The following is an 8,843-nucleotide window of genomic DNA, read 5'->3' on the forward strand; positions in this document are numbered from 1 at the left end:
GGCGCGGCGCGCGCTGATGACGTTCCGCACCGGGGAAGTTACTAGAAAGGGGCGCAGCCTGCCCACACCCGGGCTCCTTCCCTGCTAAGGGCGCATGCCCGTCTCGCCCCGTCCCGCCCCCTCTGCCTCCTCACCGCGGCGGCGCTGGGTCTCGGCTGTGTAATCGCGGAAGGGCGCAGCCCTCGCAAGTAGAACTCGCAAAGTTTGTGAGACGCCTTGAAGTAGTTTGGTGTTTTTCCCATATGCATTTGATTTAAACCAATGCAAGGTCACGTACATTGGTTTAAAATAAACAAATAAGCAAGCTGAAAATTATCTAGCATTGACCAGGGAGTGATCCACACCTGCAGGAAGATAGCAAAGCTTCAAATAACTTTTGAGAAGGCCATGTTTTGCCTTTGAGTTGGAAAGAATGTAAACACCTTGTAACTGAAGAGAAAGACTAGGCAGAAGTTGACAGGGTATGTTGAGAAGCTTGTCAGTATTAACCTATTGTATGCTTTGCTTGGACCCATGCCAGTGAAAGGATAGCCAACTGGGATGTGACAGCTCTGTATCAGAAAAGTCTAGAAGTTGACTAACAGAGTAGTAGGCTTTGGCTTTTGGGTTTGGCTTAGGCTTATGCTTCAGCTTTTGCTTTTGCTTGTGCTTAGTACTTTGCTTAGCTACTTAGGCAACGAATGCTTTTGCCTTTCACAGTGAGAGTCTTCTTGGTGTCACCTGGAAACACTGTAACACGGAGCCTAAGAGAAGAACACTACTGCTACAACTATACACATCAAAGGCAAACCCTTGCTGAAGTCCAGCTGAACCAAACTAAGAATATTGGTAAAAGGTTTCTATAATTTTGGATAAAAGCTAATGTTTAACCTGAAGTCAGTGATGCAATTTTTAATTTAGACAAGGCCTTACATATTCTGACAATAAAATACAATGCAAGACCTGCAAAATTTTGCTGTAAACTACACATAACATTCCTTGTATTTCTGAATCTTCAAATCAAAACATAACACAAACACCTCTGGTTTATTCTTGATGCACAAGGGGAGAGCATAGACTAATAATTTCACATGAAAAGTTTCACTGAAAAGGTTATCTTTATCTCCCATTCCTGATTTGCCAGAACAAAGGTTAAGACTCTTGTTTTAGGCATAGCTGAAGGGGGTAAATTGGAAAAACTGCATGCTAAAGTGTAACTGTGTACACTGCAATTATCTTCTTCTGTGGATATGAGGCTCACTGTGTGAATACTCTACCTTTGACACTGCAAACCACAAGCACAGTGCATTGTTAGATCTGAACCACAGGACAACATCCTTGTCAGCTCATCATTAATTCTAATGGACGAAATGCTGTTGTCTCACTTTCATTGAGGTTTGCCTTACTGATTGAAAGACACCAAAGATTTTCATGGAAGTAGACTGGAATAGAGCCCTTACCTTCTGAATTGTGATTGCTAGTTTTTCACTAGAATCACACACTATGAAATCTGAGGGGCAAAAAAAGTAATCACTTCTTATCCTAAGCCCTGTCCTTACTTATTTGCATTTGTTTGATGCACAAAAATAATATTTAACATTTTGTAGTTATATTTACTTGTATTCCTCCCAGCAATTTTTTTTCTCCAGCTCCATTCTGCATGTACCCTTCCATGCAAGCATACATCTCTTCAGGTCTCTGGTTGCTGGAAGCCTGTCACTTGTACCAGTGGGCAGCAGAGATACCACTTGTGTGCAGTGTAACCAGCTGCTCAGCCTGGTGGCAGACCTGAGAGGAAGTGGAAAGGTTAAGGAGTATCAGGGAGTGTGAAAAGGAAATAGATTGGTAGAACCACACCTGTAATGTGGTGGGTTGAAAAATTCCTCCCAACATAAAATTGCCAGACCAGCCCAGTTGGAAGCAAATGAAGCTGTATTTACAAGCAAAACTACAATCTACAATGAAATACGATGAATATATACAAAATATACAATGTTTACATATATTTACAGGTACTTAAAATTTATAAACAGCAGTAATTTTCATTTATAATAGTCTCAGTAGCACAAGAAACAACACAGTAATTGGGGTGTGGGGTGGGAAGACTTTGCTGACAGTCCTGAAAGAAAAAAATAACAAACCACAAAAACAACCAACCAACCAACAAACCACTGTATCAAATAGGAACAGAGAGTCAAATTAAAACTTCCTCAGAGGAAGAGAATTTTGTAGGGTAGTAGGTAGTCCATCTTTCAGATTTTGGCTTCTAGGCAGCTGAAGCAATAGAACTTTGAATTATTCTCTTAAGATAATTTAGCAATTTAATGACACCTTTAAACAGACTCATTAGATTTTGAGAAAAGGTATATATGCTGTATTTCCTAATTTAAAAATGCTTACAAATACAAATGTTGAAAAAATATGTGACATCTTAAAGTTATAGGCAATGCCAGTAAATATTTCCTGTGGTGCAACAGCTAATGAAACAAACATACCCAAATCCAAGGGGTTTAGTCTGAATCAGACTAGCAAACAGACAGATCACGCTATTCCTAACAGCTAAAAACACTGCTGGGTGGATAAGATGCTGCAGTCATGAATGGTCACAGAGTTCAGTTATGAAAAAGTGGGATTGGTCTTGGCCTGAAGATGTGGATGGTGTTTGGAAATTATTTTCCAAGAGTTAGCCAAAATCAAAAACAAAAGAAAATAAAGAAAAGGTAGGACAAATAAATGAATGAAGCTGCAATAAGAATTCCAGTACTATTATGGATTTTAATAATTATGGACTGTAGTAAATGAACTAACCAAAAGTATCTTTTGAAGTTTTATTAAGAATAAGGACAAGCAAAGAAAACAGTGTGCTGGGCTGAGAAAAAGGGATGAAAATATATCAAAGCAATATTTTTTCTCTCCTTCTTATATAGCTATCTCATTTACATAAACAGACTTATGTTAAATAGAAGGCAGGACATGATAAGGAGCCCCCAGAACGTTCTGAAGTGCTCGGGAGAGAAAAAAAGAATCAGAGAGTAAAAGCATCTTTCTCACAGAACGCTGCAGAACTCCCACATACTTATCTGACAGACACATTCCAAGGCAGAGCCAAGCAAGGCCACCTTTATCTTTGATTTGTCTAATAAGAGGTCAAATTGAGCCCCTTGAAAACGATCTTCCAAACGAAATTCACTGAACTCTTTACTTGACACAGATCACATATTCCTCCATGAATATTGTAAAAATATTCACAACATGGACTACTACCTACAATGTCTAATTTCTTAGAAATTTTTTACTCTGCTGTTACACACTGTTACACACTGTAACCACAACTATGAGTCAGTCACCAAGAGAAGCTGCTTTGGAATGGTGGACACTTTCTGGAGAGCAAGGGCTGCAACTCCATCTGGGAGGTCTGCACCATCCACCCTGGTTGTGTTCAATGCATCTACCCAGACAGAGCTGCTGAAAGGAGAGGCTGCTGTGCAGACCTCAGGCTGTGAGAAGTGTCTACCTGCAAAAGGTGTGCCCAGGTGGAGGACCTCCTGCAGCAGGTGGCTGAGCTGTAGGAGAAAGTACGAAGGTTGCATAGCATCAGGGAGGCAGAATAGAATTCAGATTGCTTGATCCAAGTGCAGCCTGCAGAGAAAACACAGCCTGTGGCCATAGAGTCAAGTACTTCCCATGAGCACAAACAGAAAGGAGGAGAGCCAGCAATGCAGAGGGGTGAGAGCTTGCAACTGCAAGAATCAGCAGGAGGAACAGACCTGCTTCGAAGCCCTTGCAGAACCACTTCACTGCTCTGCAGACTGAAGAGGCAAAATGTGTTGCATCAGCTGAGATAATGGAGCTGTGTAAGGCAGCCCAGCAACAGGTGATAATAATATTGTCTGAAAAACAGATTCTTTCACCTAGTGTGCAACAAATCAAATCAATGCACACAAGACAAAACTTATTAACATTAATTTATTAACAAAGTTGAGCAAGTTGGGATGCTAGGCAGTCACCTGCAAAGCTAGTAGACCTCCCCAGAATTCCCCATGTACGCTTTCTTATCACCAAGCTACAGCTTAAGCACAACCTCCTAGTATGAAATTGGTTTAATGGCTTCTTTGCCTTCAATTAAAGCAGAAGTATTGACAAAACTGATAGCCCATGCTCTGGGAGGGGTGGTCTTGTAGGCAAGAGGCTTCTCAGCTCTAGGGGGTGTGTGTTTTAGAAGTATAATGATGTGTTAATGAGTAAGGTTCACTCATTAGGAACATAAATTGCAAGAGTTTTACATCTTTATATCATAGTTTGGTGATGAAAGTTTCTTCCACTAAAGTATTTGTTTCTTTAGGTCTTGATGTCCTTGGTATCTTCTTAGAACATTTTGTTTTTCGTTGTTAGGAATTTCCAGCACAAGCCAGATATCATTGAACTTTTTTCTTCTCTTCAAGGCAATAGTCTCTAGCAAGGCATGCAACATTCATACGAAATAACCAGCTTTAGGCCATAAAGCCCCTAATCGGTGGTCCTCATTAGAACACCAATGCAGTATATCCAACCCTAACTCAAACAGCGTCACTATAACCTGGGCGTTTACTTGGTTTTTTTAGTAAGTGACTCTCCTGAGAAGCATGGAGGCACACATTTCTAGAGAGGTGTGATGGTTTAAAACTGTCTTTTTAATTTTTCTTCACAAAGTTCAAGCAGAGAAAGCTAAAGAATGTAAATAAGTCACTATTGGGTGTAAGAAAGCAAAATAATGATTGTTCTAAACTCTTCCACTGGAGAGATAGAAATGTTTAAGAACCACTACTCAAAACAAAGTTGGGGCAGTTGGAGCTCTCAGCTTGCTGGGCTTCTGTCTGGCTGCTTCTTCTTCTTTTCTGGCTGAAGATAACACACTGACCATGGCAAGCTAAGTCTAACAGCCTCTCTGCTTCTGCTTGTAAACACAGCTTTCATTTGCTTCCAGACTGAGCTAGCCTGGTTATTGTCGGTATTGGGGATTTCAGCTCTCACACTGTTACAAGAGGTTTCCTGCTTACCAGAGGCTCATGTCAGGGATTATCAAAACTTGTATATCCCACTATTATCCACTACTGCTGTTTCACATGCTGAGAACAATCTGGGGACTGTCAAGGACTACAGAGCTCCGAGATCAGTGGTGAAGGGCTCTGGAGTGCAAGTACTATTTTCATCAATCCTCCTGGTTAAAGGGAAATGGATTGAAAGGGCCAGTCAAATTGGACAAATCGACACAGGAGTACTGTCACAGCCAGGACTTCGGCTGCTTAGAGTATGGGAATTACTTTGACAAACCTGGTCTCCGGACGGCTGATGGGGAATAATTCTCAGGGCAGGGGAAGAGCATCTCCTGACAAAGGATTGCCAAATTATTGAAGAGGACTTTAAACTAAAGTTGCCAGGGGAGGGGATCCTCAGTCAACCCCACCATTACCAATTTGAAGCCAGTGTCAGCAACAGTTTGGAGAGTCTGGAGGATTGCAGGCCAGAAGAGCACAAAGGAACTTCATCCAGTAAGTCAGGTGACCAACTTGGTTGCCTCTATGCTAAGGCAGGCAGCATGGGGAACAAACAAGAGGAGCTGGAAACATGTGCATGCCTGTAAGACTGCACAGCTGTTGGTGTTCCTGAGATGTGGTGGTATAGCTCACAAGACTGCCATATTGGGATGAGAGTTACAAACTCTATAGGATCAATAAGCAGGGGAGACCAGGGTGGGGTGTTTCCCTCTATATGTGTGACCAGCTGCAGTCCATGGAGCTCCATCTTGGGATGGATGAGGAGGTGACTGACAGCTTGTGGATCTGAATGAAAGGCAGAGCAGGGACAGGTGATAGTATAGTGAGTCTGCTCCAGGCCATCTGTCATGTCCCTCTTGACCCAAGAGGGAGGAAGGAAAAGGGAGTGGCTCAGATTCAATGATTCACTTGGGTTGAATTTAGGGGACTTTTACCATACGTCTACCCAAAGGCAGATTTGTTAACTTCCTGACTAAAGTTAGATGTGTGAATCACAGACCCACAGAATTACTGAGGCTGGAATAAATATCTGAGATCAAGTCCAGTGTATACCTAACACCACTACATCGACTAGACCATGTCACTAAGTGGCACATCCAATCTTTCCTTAAACACCCCCAGGGACGGTGACTCCACCACCTCCTTGGGCAGTCCATTGCAGCATCTAATTACCCTTTCCATGAGGAAGTGCTTCCTAACATCCAACCTAAACCTCCCCTGGCACAGCTTTAGACCATGCCCTCTCGTCTTGTCACAAGTTGCCAGACGTGTTGTAAGAGAAAGGGGGGAAAAGGGGGAAAAAGAGAAAAAGAGAGAGAATAGATAAAGATGCAGATCACTACCCAGGTTTCCAATGATGTCTTTCTTGGTTCACTCCTTGGTCCTTCAGTAGTGGGTGCACACCTGCCAGTGTGTTCAAGTCCTTTTTATTCCCCTCCAAGAGGGGGTTGCTTTGTGGCACGGGAGGTGCTGGAAGGTGGTGCATACCAATACGTGAATGCACAAAGGGCAGCATTAACCCTTTCCACCAAGTCGGGGGTCATGGAGACCCTGCATTTTATTACCCTTTCTACACTATGCAGCAAACGTCTTTATCTCAGTGGAACACATGCAAACTTGGCAAGTGGGCAAGGCCATCTGTCCTCCAAACCTTTCTAAGCTGGCACACTTTGTTCCTGTTTGAACCACAGAACACATTTGTCCTAACTGCAAGGCTACTGCCTCACACAATTGTTTGACAACAATTTCCTTCTCCAGGTGGCTGAGAACACAAGCAAATGTGTTGTGCTGGAAAGCGTTCTCACCAAGGAGAGCTGGTGCAGAATATGAAACTCAAGAGCAGCCTTTGCTGTGGTAACCACGAAGTGGGGAATTCAGGATCTGGAGGACAACAGGGAGACTGTACAGCAAGCCAAAGAAAGTTTGTTAATATTCGAAGATTACACTCTCCGAGCCAACGAATGATGTGTCCCAACAAAGAAGGCAGACAAAAATGCCAGGTGTCCTGCAGGAAGATAAAAAAGGCATTCCTGGACACTCTTCAACAAAAGGAGGCCTACAGAGGCTGGACTCCTAGAAGGAGTACAAAGAAGTTGCCTGAGTAGCCAGAGACCAGGTCACTAAAGCGAAAGTCCAGACAGAATTAAATCTGGGCAGGGACATCAAGGGCAACATGAAAAGCTTCTACAAATATGCCCATGATTTAAAAAAAAAAAAAAAAAGAGAAGTGATGGGACTTCTGTGGAAGAAAACAGGGGATCTGGTGACCTGAGATAAGGAAAAAGCTGAGGCATTCAACTTCTTTTGTGTCTCAGTCTTCACTGGCAGGGGCTCTAACCACACTGCCCAAGTTACAGAAAGTAAAAGCAAGAACTGGGAAAATGAAAAACCACCCACTGAAGTGCAGATTATGTTCAAGACCACCTGAAAAATCTGAAAGTGCACAAGTCCTTGGGATCTGACCAGATTCATCTGCAGGTCCTGAGGGAACTAATAGATAAGTCACCAAACTGCTTTTCATCATATTTGATAAGTCTCAGCAATCTGGTGAAGTTCCCAGTGACTGAAAAGGGGAAACATAACTTCCACTTTCAAAAGGAGGAAAAAAGGAAGACCTGAGGAACTACAGGCTGGTCAGTCTCACCTCTGTACCCTGCAAACTCATGGAGCAGAATCTCCTGGAAACTCTGCTAAGGCACATGAAAAATGAGGAGGTGATTGGTGGCAGCTAACATAGCTTCACCAAGGTAAAATTGTGACTGACAAATTTTGTGGCCTTCAGTTGTGCACTAACAGCATAGATGGACAAGGAAAATGTAAGTCATGCCAGCTACCTAGACTTGGGCAAAATGTTTGACACTGTCCCCCATGACATTCTGGTCACAGAATTGGAAGACATGGATTTGATGGGTAGACCATTTGGTGGATAGGAACTGGCTTGAGAATTGTACTCAAGAGTAATTGTCAATGGCTTGACATCTGAGTAGAGGCAAGTGGTTAGTGGTGCTCCTCAGGAGTTGGCCAGGACTAGTGCTGTTTAACATCTTTGGCTGTTTCATGGAGCGTGGGGTTGAGTGCATGGTTAACAAGTTTGCTGACACTGCCAAGCTGTGTGAGGCAGTTAATGTGCCGTGGGGAAGGGATACCATCCAGAAGAACCTTGACAGGCTGGCCTATGCCAACCTCCTGAAGTTCAGCAAAGCCAAGGGTAATGTCCTGCACCTAGGCTGAATGGAGAATGGATAGAGAGCAGTCCTGAGGAGAAGGACTTGGGGGTGCTGGTTGATGAGCTGCTCAAAAATGAGCCAACAGCATCTGCTTGCAGCCCACAAACCAATCAAATCCTGTCCTTCATGAAAAGCAGCATGGTCAGCAGGTAAATGGACATAATTCTTCCCCTCTACTCTGCTCATGTGAGACCCTGTCTCAAGTAGTGTGTCCAGACCTGAAGTCCCCAGCAGAAGAGGACATGACACTGTTTGAGTGAGCCCCGACAAGGGCCACAAAGATGACTGGAGGGCTGGACTAGCTGTCTTGTGCAGACAAGTTGAGAGAGTTGTAATTGTTCACCCTGGAGAGAAGGCTCTGGGAAGACCTAATAGCAGCCTTCCAGTATTTGAAGGGGGCCTACAGGACAATTGGAGAAGGATTTTTTACACAGGTAAGAAGTGATAGGGTGAGGGGTAATGGCTTCAATCCAGAAGAAGATAGATTTAGGTTAGACATCAGGAACACCTACTTCACCAGGGTGGTACTGAAGCACAGGAACAGATTACCCAGAGAAGTTATGAAAGCTCTGATCCTGAAAGTGTCCAAAGTCAGTCTAGCTGA

Source organism: Indicator indicator, chromosome Z (genome assembly GCF_027791375.1).
Source record: "Indicator indicator isolate 239-I01 chromosome Z, UM_Iind_1.1, whole genome shotgun sequence".
NCBI lineage: Eukaryota > Metazoa > Chordata > Aves > Piciformes > Indicatoridae > Indicator > Indicator indicator.